General features: G+C 40.5%; 1 protein-coding gene across 11 annotated transcripts in view; it reads left to right on the forward strand.

Annotated features, from left to right (window-relative positions):
• Positions 1–850: 850 nt before the first annotated feature.
• LOC140428441 (uncharacterized) overlaps positions 851–14,097 on the forward strand; it is a 49,942-nt gene continuing 36,695 nt past the window's right edge. For 4 of the 11 annotated variants that reach the window (XR_011948780.1, XR_011948779.1, XR_011948781.1 and 1 more), the window contains exons 1-4: positions 880–1,125; positions 9,035–9,291; positions 9,885–10,128; positions 12,884–12,977. The gene's annotated coding sequence lies outside the window, so the exon portion shown is untranslated. Of the gene's footprint in view, positions 1,126–9,034; positions 9,292–9,884; positions 10,129–12,883; positions 12,978–14,097 lie in introns of all 11 variants that reach the window. The other 7 variants (XM_072514893.1, XM_072514895.1, XM_072514896.1 and 4 more) reach the window with 7 other exon arrangements.

The following is a 14,097-nucleotide window of genomic DNA, read 5'->3' on the forward strand; positions in this document are numbered from 1 at the left end:
CCACTGGATACAATTGTTTATCCGAACACTTCGGCCTTCCCTTTATTTGGGATTTTATTTCACGCTGATTGTATAATACGCATTGAAAAGGGATATACTGTTCCAATAGACTTCCACATCAAAGGTAAAACAATAATGTCCGTTGAAATTTGACTATGCAGAAATTCCCAGTTCAAAAGTGATAGACCAGGCATGATGAAACTACAAGTTGGAGCTTTCTTTAAAGCAAAACGATTAAAATTGCACAACAAACAATACCAAGAACCACATTTTATATTTACAATTATTTAATGCAGATAATCTGACAGCCTGTTTTAATGGAAATATTCGGTGACGTAATCTATCTGGTATCATAACTTTCAACACATTACTAACTGAACTGAATTATGTGTGATTTAAAGTTACAAAACATGTCATTCGACTTAAAACTGATTTACAGCTCGTCAATACTGTATCATTTTATAAAAAAACATTTTTTTCTCAGACTGCATCGTTAACTGAAGAATCCTGCTGTAAGGTGTGTCCCATCATTTCCAATCAGCAACAATTCCACGGATAATTCAATCTTTGACACCAATAACATATTTTTGCAACGATAGGACAAGGAACGAATATCGGGCGTGCTTCCAACCATGAAAATGACAGGGACTTTTGCAAAAATGTAAAAAGCATGTTTCGAATATTTAATTTGTGATGAAATCCCCGATTATAATTTGTGCCCAAGCTCCCAATGCAGATGCTTACATAACTACCCCAACAATAAGCACCGCTTGTATGCACGCTATTGAAGTATGTCTATGGAGGCGTGTAAAAAGGTTTTTGACCCCCTGATGGTGTTTATTTGCTGCCTAGGCCAGGGAGAGAGCGAAAGCAAGAGAGAGAGAGAGCGAGAGAGAGAGAGTGTGTCATTGCAATGCAGAAGGCGCAGCCTCGTTCAGATGGAGATGTGCGGGCCGAGGAGCCGGTAATCCGGGACATCGGGCGTGTAACGACCCATTTGGCCCCAGCTTTAAACGATTTTCCAGTAAAATATCAGCTTATTTTACAGATATGAAACATGAGGATTGAAGAAAACCACAGACTGAAGGACGGGGTAAACGCCCTCTGCAAACGAAGAAAACCCAGGCGAGTAACTGTGCTATTTAATGCAGGGACGCCTTGTCCAACCTATTGTCAAATACCAGCGCGTGTTTCCGGCATGAAACAAAATTTTAAAAAATCATTGATAATGATCGGTGCGAGAGTAGATGTCGGGCCTAACTAAATAGATTTGCGGAAATATGGAAATTCCCGAGGCGCTGGCCCGTACAAGAGGCTCACATGGGCCTCCTCGACCTCTGTGTATTCAGATTTTGAGTTTCGGTCCTGTCTCTCTTAAAATGTTACAATAGTCACAAAATCTGGGCGCGTTGTGATTCCGATTGTGGAAAAGCGGATTTCCGCAGTTAATAGGTTGTGCGGTATTGAAGGAGAAATGCGCCTTCCTTTCACTTCAATGTCTATCGGACAATCTGAATTCCAACCAGTACATGTGGCCAGGCTGTGCCCAGTACAGACTGAGCGGTGCAAATGTTCGATGTTGCTGTGATCTCTGAATCGTGTTAGTTTTAAAGTCAAATACAGACATCTCGAAAGATTCTTTTTTTTAAACAACAACAAAAAAATCGATATAACGATCCGAAATGCTGCACATAGCTTCGCTCTTTGTCTCTCTTCTAACAGTGGGTGGTAGGATGGGGAAAGGGAGAAAATGGCGAGTCGCAATCATTTACATTTTCTTCCGGTATATCAATGGGGTTTGCATGCCCTCCACTGCGGTCTATAGAAATTGAAGTACAGAGTCTTAGGAAGGTACTTAATGTTCAGAATCTGTAACTAAGTGGTTTTATTATATATCTATATAAAATAAATATATTTTTGTATTATACATAATATATACGTAAACTTGTGATTATACTGTCTTATGTGACAGCAGAGGAAACTACATACCTATGCCACTTCATTTAATATTTTACAGAAATCCTGTCAATCAATTTTAATTCCGAGATTTGTTTTTGTTTACCTGAAATCAAGAAACATTTTTGCAATTCCCAAGTTACTGTTTTAAAATTCAAGCTACGGTTAATTTCTATTTCAATTGTCCATTTCAAAATATACAAATGTGTTGAAGGATACAGAACTCAGGACTTTAAAGATATTTTATCAGAACTAAAGGCTTTAAAATATTTTTGTGGTTATTTTAAATAGATATTTCAAATCTAACAATGCAATTGCATTGTTGTATGAACAAATAATTTGGATACCTCATGGGCGATATGTAAATGTTAATTAATCTATTGATCTGTTTAGTGTTTTGTTATAAATCTATCATCCAGCATTTCCGCAAATGTAATTTTGGTAACATATTAAGTGACATCACAGAGTCGTCTTTAAAAAGTAAGTGATTTAACAGCAGAGAATTCACCTGTGTATTGAACGATACGTGGCTTAAAACATAGAATAGTTCCTTTAAACGAAATAGTCCAACTTGTATCCAGGTATATTACTGCAAACGGTATTGTCCCCCATTCTTGCGGCACTGTATGCATAAATACTTAAATTTAAATAAACGTTGCTTTCCTTATTTTTGCCCCTAGAATGGACCTGTCTCCGATTTGCCCATATCTAACATATGCACTAAATAGAGCATTTCCATTCAACAAACCCATTTAGATACAAGTTAGAGGTCCTGCTTGATTTCTTAGCCAGCAGAAATTCAGCACTGTCAGAGATATGTCCGGATGAAGTAACAATGAGGTCACCCTTACAGGTTAAGAAAGTGCTGATTCGCTTCAATACCATGGACAGCGATCTGTCCCGCTCTCAAAGTGTTACCAAGATCCGTGCATCCTTCAGCACTTTGATCTAATTTGAACAAGGTGCAACAATACAATGCATTCATTTCTGTGTATGCTTTTTTTTGTGTATGGGGGGGGGGGGGGGGAGAATTAAAGATAGTTACAGCCAAATGTTAATTCTAAAATATTAGCATTGCTATATGCAATGAATGTGCGATGTCGAGGTATCCAGGGGCAGCCGGCGAATGTATATTTGACATAATGAATGTGCACATTAAAAACAACGCGGGGAGAGTTAATATTTTGACCAGAAGTGCGGCAAGTTAATATTTGGGGCCAAAAGGGACAATGGAAAATAGTTCTTTCTAAAAATTTGAATCGTGCCCATTTATGCTTGAATAATATCTTGTGCCAGATTTGGACCCCAAACAGAATTGTTTTACAGGAGAGGGGTTTTGCGATTTAATAATACGTTAATTAAACGGAACTGTTTACAAGATGGTATTCGTTTAGAATTTCACTCCTTAGTTTCAAGGACATCCTGCTGATCAGGATTTGGTTAATGGAGGAGAACTTCTGGCCCAGCAATGACGTCATGGGTCCAATGTAATCCTCTTGTGCTGAACCCAATCAGCAGATGTGTCGCTTGTCTGGATGGAGAGCGATTAATCCGTTAGACTGGATCAGATCAGCTGCACGCCAGGACTGGACCAAACTGCCTCTAGTCCGATAAAGAGACCGGATAAATTGCAGAAGCTTTCTCGCCTCTTTAACAGTCTGGGATAGAAGAGTAGAAGACCGACGTTCTTCCGCTGATCGCAGCCCTTAACCATTGCTGGTGCCTGGGAAGAGCTTCTCGGCATTGTAGAACGAGATAATCGTGAAAACAGTGAATTGCCGCGAGATCAATCGCTCCCCCCCCCCTTTCCCCCCTCCGCTCTATTCAAGTGGAGCAAAACAAAAAGCCAGCGCATTGGAGTTCGTTAACAATGGATGTGTCAGGGACATTCTCATCTGACGCAGAGGCTATTCGGCAATGGAATCGGTAAATCTGCTATTAAAAAAAACGCTAATGGTGCTATACACTGTAATTACGGGTTTAGGCGGAATAATGATGTGCAATGTCCTGTCTACACTGTAATTTGGGAAGAAAAGCTGGATTTTGCAATCGATCTTAACGGGCTGGTCTTGAGCGTGGAGATTAACTGGAAACAAGAGCAAAGGGCTCCTTAAATTTTAAAGTTTTATTTTTGTATCTTTGCACTACAAAAGAACGGACCTTAGGATCCGGATCAATGACGATGTTGTTGCTTTCGTGTGTTATGTATTGTTATCCGACCATTCGGCCAGCGGGTATTTTAAAGAAATAATAATGTGGATTTTTGTTTTGTTTAAATCGAACTATACCTTGTTTGATTCGGGATTTCTAGGCAAGCGGGCAGTGTGTGTCACACTTGGCGATGCTGAGTCCTGCTCTACGTGTTCACAGCGGACCTTGATTTAATGTCCATACAATTAAGGCACGCGGTGAATGCCAAGAGAGGGACCATCAAACTTCAATTCCACTTTAATTGGACGCAACAGCCTTTAAAGCAACACTCAACAGCAGCATCATACGCCTATTTCATCAAATAGACCGAGTCTTTTAATAAATAAGATACGAGTTTTTTTTTCGTTGTTGAACAATTTTGGAAGCATTGTTCCAGTTCAAGTATCTGAGGGTTTGCCGCTAAGTTGCTTGCCCGATCTGCGGTGATTAAATTAACCGCAACATGGATCGGGACGCAAACAGCGAAGCGGAGTGTTGTGATTTGTGTTATTCTTTTTGACCATTGGCTGTGAATTCTCCCAGTTATCACAACATTGTATTTGTAAAGCGAGGCGCGGTCTTGTAAATACATAGCTTGGTAGATCTTGTACTTTTTAATCAATTCTCGGCTAGGTCAGGCGAGTTCTCTCTTGTATTCCTTCACCATCGTCATTGATTAAATAGCAGATTTGCTTGAACAAAAAGTACCCTGGTTTCAGCAGTTGAAATTATTTTGCGTTCGTACGTGTGTGTGTGTCTCTCTCTCTCTATCCACCAGTCTCCATTCCCAAGAGCCAGAAATAGAACCAAGTCAATTCACTTAATGGAATCTCAAGGTTAATGACAATAATTTCTTCATTGCTCAATGACATTGTTACATTATTACAAGAACCTCGTAAAATGCTGCAGGATTCTAAATAATGGGTTTAGCTAGGGCCCGTTCAGCAATGTTTAACACAAAGGCTTTTTATTACGCATTTACAGAAATTCAGCATAGCATTTGAACTAAAGGACAGCTTTAAAAAATATTAATCTAGTCCTGGTCAAATAATATTAAATTCTTGGATATCTCTTAATCTTACTAACACATTCACAAATGTCAATATACAGTCGCATATATCCCACGAATTTGCTGTAAGCGGATTATTTAAAAGAGATCCGGAAATGGCCGATATCATAAATGCCATCTGTGATGGTGGAACTGCGTTTCTGGCCTATGTCAATGAGCTTTAAAAAATTAGCATGTTATAGTCCAACCTAGAATTCAACAAAGCAAAACAAAACTCGACCTTATGTGTTGGGTGCAGGTCGAATTTTCTCCTCTGCTCGCGGTAACGTGCAGAAAATGTTATTTTAAAGTCTGCACATTTGTCGTTGTGCTACTTCAATTGCTAAGCATGTGTGTGTAAATACTGGACTTGGAAAAGAGTACAGCCAGGTTAATTAAGCCGCATTGGGACAAATTGGCGTTGAATTCAATCTGCACCATCAGATGCAGAGAATTCATTCATTTTGACAAATCGATCGGAGGATATGTAATCATCACCAGCTTTACGTCATTCTACCCGAGGCCGCTCTTACATCATCGAAATGCTTAAAAATCATCAGATCGCTGTGGACAACTTCAAGATCCTTATTGTCGAGATCCCTGTCAGATCTGCACACCTAGTTTGAACATTTCCAGTGATTAAAAGGGTCCACATGTGGTTGCTACCTAGTGTTTATTGTGCTCGCCTGTGGGCAAGGAAAGATTTGATTGGCGAAGATTCTATTCCACCGTACGCTGAAACTGGCGGGAGTTGTTGCGATTCTTTCGTCTTGCATTGCAAATCTCTATTCCAACAGTTATTCCGATTTGTACAAAATTACATCTAATAGAATACACGTTTTGATATTTTGTTTTGTGTGTGTGTGCAGATGGAGGACAGCCGCCAGCAGACGCACTGAATGGTCTTGGATACTGGGCCAGTGAAAAGGAACCGAGAAATAATATTAGACCCCAAAAGAGATTCAAAATGATAGGTTTTATCAAAACATAATTTTATCCATTGCTTCGTTTCTTTTCAATGGTACAGCGCCGGTTGACATACGTTTGTCACTCGCTGCCTCCCCCCCCCCCCCCCCCAATCTCCCTCTTGGTTAGTATAAACCACCGTTTAGCAGAATGGTCCATTGCACCACCTGACTTTTTGGTATTGGGTGGAACTATATGTCCATCACATTTTTAGTGCTGCATTGATGAACACAATTGTTCCTATTTGCAATTCGAAGAGGCCATTGATAGTCAAACGAGATATCTCACTGGCCATGCTGGACATTCTATATTTTCGTTCAAACAGGGTGTAGGAGTGAAGCTTTTTGAGTTTCCTGTCCCATTGCACCAGTGCAGAGGAGAATTGGCCCTCACTCTAACTGCAGTGACGGCTGTACATAGAGCGCCCCCTTTGAAGCTCACAACAGCATTACAGTCCTGGAAACCTCCATCTTTGAATCAAGTCCCCCCCTTGTTTTTCCAATTTGCATTAATAACTACCAGAATTTTAAACACGGTTATTTTAGCCACCTAATTATCTGCTGGTGTACGACGAAACAAAGCAAGGTTAGCGCAAAAGTATCCGCTAAACAGCATGGACATTGCGGACGTGTACGTCTGTCTTAACGCCAAGGAATTGCTTTGAAATGTTTTCTAGGTACACCGAGCAAGCTTCATAAGCCACAGTGATAAAGATGAGCGATCAGTTTGCTTTCCCTAGTTGGTCGAGGGAGGAATCATAGGGCAGACCCTGGAATAGGCATTGTTTCCCCAAAGCTTCCAATTGTACATTCTCCCAAACCACTGCTACGTATAAATGGGGCCTTTGTCCTAACGATAGCACCTCCAACAGCGCAGCACTCTTCTCAGTCCTGCATTGCAGTGCCCAATTCCTGGAAACGGGCTGGGATTGGAAACGTTCTAGCTCAGAGGGTAGAGTGTTAACAATTGGTGATATGTATTTTGAGACCTTGACCAGATGTGATTTATTGAATGGGAGCGCGCCGCACCAAATCTAACATTTCTTATGAAGGTTAAACGAATATGTACGTGGAAATTTGAATCTTTATTACAAATCGGCTGAATACAACGAACTGTATGATGGGCGCACAATAGAATGAAAATGCAATACTGCATTTTGCAGGATTGATATTGTAACCCCGTTCAATAGTTTAATTTTCCAATTACAGGATCAGATGCACACATTTGATACCCCCTTTGTATTCCCGAGGTAGACTTTGAAATAGATACCAGCCATTTGGGGATAAACAAAAATAGGATGCTAAAAATATAAGCAGGGATGAATTTATATAGTTCAATTTCAGGAAGGATTACAAAAATAATCGCACTTTATGAAGATCACTGAATTGAAATCCAGGGTATTTTTAGCGCAGTAATGCTCCCTGAAGCTCCTGTTGCCATCAGCATTTTGTCGTCGTCCCCCCCCCCCCTCCCCTCCTTGTGGATAAGGTAATCTATAAGAGTTCAAATGACACTGATGACATTGCAGTTTCCGCCATTAGTACATTTGGAATTCGTTTTTTTCTGCCAGTAATAGCATATTCTCAGATTCTTAAACATCGATATATAAGTCATACAATAGGAAGGTTAAATTGGCGCCACAAGCACGATAGTTCAATATATCCCGAGCATGTAGAACGTAATGAAATATATATAGTTAATATGCCTTTAGCTCTTTGTGTGTCTGTAATGAAAGGTCACACTTTAGTCTCCCTATTTCCGCAATACAAATATACCTACAGTTAATCGACGAAAGGACATTTCAATTGTTTTCGACTGGTTTTACATTTAAAAAAATTAAAGTTAAATTCGAATGGTTAACAAAATAAAATTGGTTTATTTGTAACTCCATACCGTTAACGGACGTCCCAGCAGCACATCAAGACAGTTTGTCCCCCTTCTGCCTCCCCCTCTGAAATAGGCAATGAAGAAACACATCAGTACTGTGGGAAAACGTGTACTGTGCCGCCTTTACGCTTTCAATTATATCAACGAAAAAATACATTAAAACAACAATTTAAAAAGAAATGAACCCAAAACTGTAGATAATAGAGAGCGGCCCCCGTCAGCATCTCAAGAGAAGGCAGGCCACTGTTGAGGATGGGCATCTTTCACCATAACTGACTCCCAATTCGGATCAAATCTACACTCCGAACATGAACCTATATTTCTTTACGAACCTTGCTATGTGGTTACACTATTTCCTGTTCATTCCATAACTTGTCTTGGGAAGTATAAGTACATTGGTACGTAACCATTTAATACAATTCTCAGGCAACTAAAAATGAAAAGTTGTTTTTTCTTATTTGTTAAATGGATTGTTTCTTTAGTTTCCATTCCTACTTTCCCTGTTGGCTTTCTAATTTCTTTGTATCATTGGTGTTTTGTGGAGACAGTTCTGTCTTTTATACCTTGTTCGATTGAGTATTTTGTTTATTGCTTCATCCCAGCATTACTATTATTATTGACTTCAAATCTGACCAAACACAAACAAAGTGCCAATTGTGAAAATAATAATAACCGAAAACCCGAAATGAATCAAGTGATATCGATGTCGATTCGGGGTTGTGCATTTTTGCGGGTCGCATTTTCTCCGTTCGCAAATGTTTCTTCCCAACCCCCCCCCCCCCCCCCCCCCGCAGATTTGACCCAGTTTCGCCATCCACTGATTCAGAAGCAAAATACTGGGGATGTTAGAAATCTGAAATAAAAAAACGGGAAATGCTCAGCGGGTCTGGCTGTGGAGATAGAGAGTGAACCTTGGTGGTCGATGACCTTCCCCAGTTTTTAAGTTAATAGCCCCTGAAACGTTAACTCTCGCATCTTCCTCCACAGATGCTGCCCGGCCTACTGATCATTTCCAGCATTTTTATTAAAAATTGCCATCCAATAAACCTGATTCGTGGATCGGATCAAGCAAACCTTTAGGCATGTACAGATTGATAAATATAAGTTACGCCTCGATTGCCGATAAAGAAACAGCTTAAGAAGTCTCCTATGTCAAATTTGAGCTGAAGAGGCGGCAGACACGAAATCAGTAAGCAGTGTGATGTCAATTTCTCCTCTTCACAAGGTCACTTCGAGGTTTTCTGGTAAGCGGTGATATTGGGGAATGGTTAGCGTTTAGAAATAACATATATACAGATTACGGAGACTATCATTGTGAGTTTCTGCCGTGAATGGAATCGACGTTTAAACACAGCTCCCCATCTACCGGTTAACGGTCGGGTTACTCTTTGGAGGGCGCCAGTATCGATTGGTTTTCTCAAGGAGAAACCTGCTTTCATTAAACCGAGTTAGCGATTTAAAAATATGTCGACAATTCTATAAATTATTTGATTCATTAGAAACTTGGTAAGTGGCTGCACCAGTCAAACTGTGATCTTTCATCGGATCTACCGAGAATAATATTTAGATTGAGTGAAATGAGTGGCTTGGTAAAATAAAGAAATATAATTATGAAGAGGAATGCTATTTGTAAAGTGCAGATAACGCTGATGCGAACTTATTTGCCCAAAGCATATTTTGTCCTGCACTTGTTTTTAGAATCCCCGGTAACCGCGCTAAACTCACTATTGATCCATTGTCAGGTTTTGCCTATTCAATAGGGGACACTCGTTTTGTGAAGTGATTTTGTTCATGAATCTAACAGCCCAGTGACTGGTTAAATGTGTTTGTTAAACAGGATTTCATTGTATTTTGGCAGCAGCACCTTAAATTCCCCCCAAAAAGCTGATTCGCCTATAACGTTTCCCAACACATATCCCGCGTTTGTGGTCAACGAGCTTTCTTCCAGCTGTTTGTAACATCTCTGTTTGTTCCACATGGCCTTACTGCACGTCGCTATACTTGTGATAGATTGAGGCTTTGCAGCTGATAATCTAACATCTCTGTCGACATCTGACATTTCTCAATATTCAGACCATGAGGTAAGTTCCAGTTTGCTTCATGTTGATCTACAACTGATTGGTACGATGTGCATGATTTTCTGCTTTACTGCTCCTTAGAGCCATCAACACTTAGGTAGGCCAATCTCTACCATGTGACTGAGCACAGCAGCTTTAACAAAAATGTCGTATTTCTCCATCCATAATGTTGTTTACCTTTGCGGCAGCTTTAATGCTCCCCCCGCCGTGTTATCACTCGCATAAATCTGGATTCAATGGAAACCCGGTTATCACTTTCAATTCACCACTCAGTTAAATGGAATACCTCGTTTCAATTCGCTACTCACACGTGCTTCCAATGCTTAGTTCAAACGCTCACGTTTTCGATTATCTGAGATCTCTCCTCACCACCACCGCCCCCCCCCCCCTAATTTATTTCATCATCTAACCGACGTTAAACGAAGCTAAGGGGCGAATTCATAGAATCATAGAATTTACAGTGCGCAAGTAGAACATTTGGCCCATCGAGTCTGCACCAGAACACCCTACTTAAGCCCACAGCTCCAACCTATCCCCCTAACCCAGTAACCCCACCTAACCTTTTTGGACCTAAGGGCAATTTATCATGGCCAATCCACCTAACCTGCATATCTTTGGACTGGGGGAGGAAACTGGAGACCCCAGGGGAAAGCTACGCACACATGGGGAGAAGTGCAGACTCCACACAGACAGTGACCCAAGCCAGGAATCGAACCTGGGACCGGGGTAGCTGTGGAGCAACTGTGCTAACCACTGTGGCCAATCCACCTGCCCTGCTCATCTTTGGGTTGTGGTGATGAGACCACGGGGAGAATAAAACAAACCTATTTCAATACAAAAACAGAAAATGCTGGACAATCTCAGCAGGTCTGACAGCATCTGTGGAGAGAGAAGAGAGCTTACGTTTCGGTCTGGATGATTCTTTCTCAAAACTGCAGCCTTTTGAATATTGCTCCGCACACTACAATAGATTTCCATGGACAGGTATGGTCAGCGGAGTAGGATGAGTGGGTAGCTGACAAAAACGATGACAATGAAGTCACCAGTGAACATTGGAGCAATTGCCCCCAAATCTGTGATAGCTATCCAACTGCTTTTCAGATCCTCCTTTTTTTCCGCATGCAGAGAAGAACATTATTGCCACTCTCTGTCGAATTGGCTACAGTGTGTGATCATCCTTCTTCATTTACGCAATTGCACACAAATGGCAACACAAGCAGGTCCATTTGCCCAAGCCAGTTGGTGTTTCTAGGGTAGCAGCCCTATCTCTTTTCTATATTTCTTCATCTATTGGGCGGCACAGTGGTTAGCACTGCTCCCTCACAGTGCCAGGATCCCAGGTTCGATTCTGTACTTGAGTGACTGTGTGAAGCTTGCACATTCTCCCCGTGTCTGAGTGGGTTTTCTCAGGGTGCTCCGGTTTCCTCCCATAGTCCAAAGATGTGTGTTGGGTGGATTGGCCATGATAAATTGTCCCTTAGTATCTAAAGGTTAGGTGGGGTTATGGGGATAGGGTGGGGGATTGGGCTTTGGTAGAGTGCTCTTTCGGAGGGTCAGTGCAGTCCCGATGGGCCAAATAACCTCTGCACTGTAGTGATACTATGGTTCTATTGAAAACTAATTGCTCCTAGAAGCATTAATTGAAGGCTATTTGCTGTTGGAGAATTCAATATAAAACCGGAAGGAAATCACTGATATTATTTTATTTTCTTCCAATCTTTTCAAAAAAATGTGATTCTTGGTATGTGGCAACTGTTCTTAACATATTTGTGTATTTTATGGGTTGAGCATTGGCAATTTTAGCAAATGATTGGGATTACTGCTCACCTAAAGAAAGGATAAAGCAATAAAAATGAATACATGCAACACATTCATTTTTTTTAACGTTTAGAGTACCCAATTAATTTTTTCCAATTAAGGGGCAATTTAGCATGGCCAATCCACCTACCCTGCACATCTTTGGGTTGTGGGGGTGAAAACCACGCAAATACAGGGAGAATGTGCAAACTCCATACGGACAGTTACCCAGAGCCGAGATCGAACCTGGGACCCCAGCCCCATGAGGCTGCAGGGCTAACCCACTGCGCCACCGTGCTGCGCCCATGCAACACATTCATGTCACTAACAGGAACATCTAGGCCACACCAGAAATACCATCTGACTAGTATCTGTACAGTATGAGCTGTGGTGAGGTAAACAAATTCCTTATCGTGGTCACATTGACAGGAGAACTAAGTTGGACACATTCATAGACTGTCTGGCTACATTTAAAATGTCGCTTTGTACTAGTTTGAAGTTCTATTGCATTTTTCTGGACTCCAGCCTGAATGAGCTTTGCACTTGAAGAGTGTCTTTCATTCTCAATGTTCAGCACATTTGGAGTCAGATCATTGACTTGACCCCCAAGTTATACGACCATTTTTACATTGGAGCTTATCCAAAAAAGCTTTGTGCCATCGGTACATGTGCATCCCTTTACTGCAAAGTTGTCACTTAGAAACAGCATAAAATTGAGTTGTATTAACGTTTAAGCAGTTAAGCAATTCAGATGGTATGCAGTTACTTTAACAACTCTGAGGTACAATAGCTGATCTCTGAAACGACTGGTAAATGTAATTGCCATTTGTTTTAGTAATAGCATTTATTTTTGAGAATTGTTTCCATGACACATATTTTCAAATATGATGAAGCTAATGAATGACATTAATATTTCTTTGTCATTTTCTTTGTGCCAATTTTCTCCTCTCCTTCCCTAAAGGTGGAGCACAATGGTTCACAGAGGAGTATGGTTCTATGAAAACAGTCTTCGGTAACTCATTCAAGTGGACAGCCTTCTTATGCAAGCCTAGACAGTGAGTAAGGGCAGGCTATTGGCTAATGGGAGGTACCACAACTGTCCCTCATCCAACATTTGTCATAAAATAATTTAGAGATCACTAAATAGCAAGCAGAAGGAACAATGCCTCGTATCTACTGTTTTTTTTTTCTCTATCCCAAGGACACTAAGGCAAACTACTAACCACCAGTGCCATTGCAATTACTAATTCAGTACAGATGGGGATTAAATGAGAACCTGGTCTATATAAGTAAGACAGCACACTTGAACCACTGAGGGGCAACAAAAGCTTAATTGATGCTGGCACTCCCTCCTGAGGCACTTATTAAATCACAAAGGAATACAGTGAGCCAGTGAACCCATATTTACCTAATTAACTTTACCTAATTATTTACTACATTAACTTTTAATGCATGGTATAAACAGAATATAATATGAAGACCTTTGGGAAATAATTTATTTCACATGACTGATGTTTATCATCGATCAGGATGAATGGAATCATAGTCAATTACAAAGTCAGGGCACACTACAGCCAACTTCTCGATTGTCCCTGTTAAATGCACTCATGACTTTAGATCTGACCTAGTATGATTTAACACTCCTGGTGCTGAATGTTCTGCAATAGGAGAACACCTCAGCAATTCAGGATTAATTGAAAGCAAATGATGCAGAATATGAATAGCGTTCACTGTTCTTTATTCCCCATGTCTCCGAATCCCCTTATTCCCTAACTGAATCTTGCAAAGTCTACACCAGGGACACTAAATGTAGAACAAAGCTCAGGAGGTACTTCTAGGTTTAGAATATATCATAATGTAGTCGAAATGAATGCTCAATTTCACATTTAGGTAATGAGTTAGGAGATTCGTACAACACAAGGAAAGTAACTATTAGAAACTTGGTAATTTAATAACTTCTCTTTGCTAAGGCATATGATAATACTGTCAAGTCTTCTCATTGGAGGACTATTAATCCCATCACACAACATTGACAACATATGCTTTGTCTCTATTTTCGTTAACACCTATTCTCAAGTTGTTTGTGTAAAAAAATTACCATTTATAGATTTTTAAAAACAAATTTTGAATTAAGGGGCAATTCAACGTGGCCAATCTACCTACCCTGCACATCTT

This window comes from Scyliorhinus torazame, chromosome 8, assembly GCF_047496885.1.
Source record: "Scyliorhinus torazame isolate Kashiwa2021f chromosome 8, sScyTor2.1, whole genome shotgun sequence".
NCBI lineage: Eukaryota > Metazoa > Chordata > Chondrichthyes > Carcharhiniformes > Scyliorhinidae > Scyliorhinus > Scyliorhinus torazame.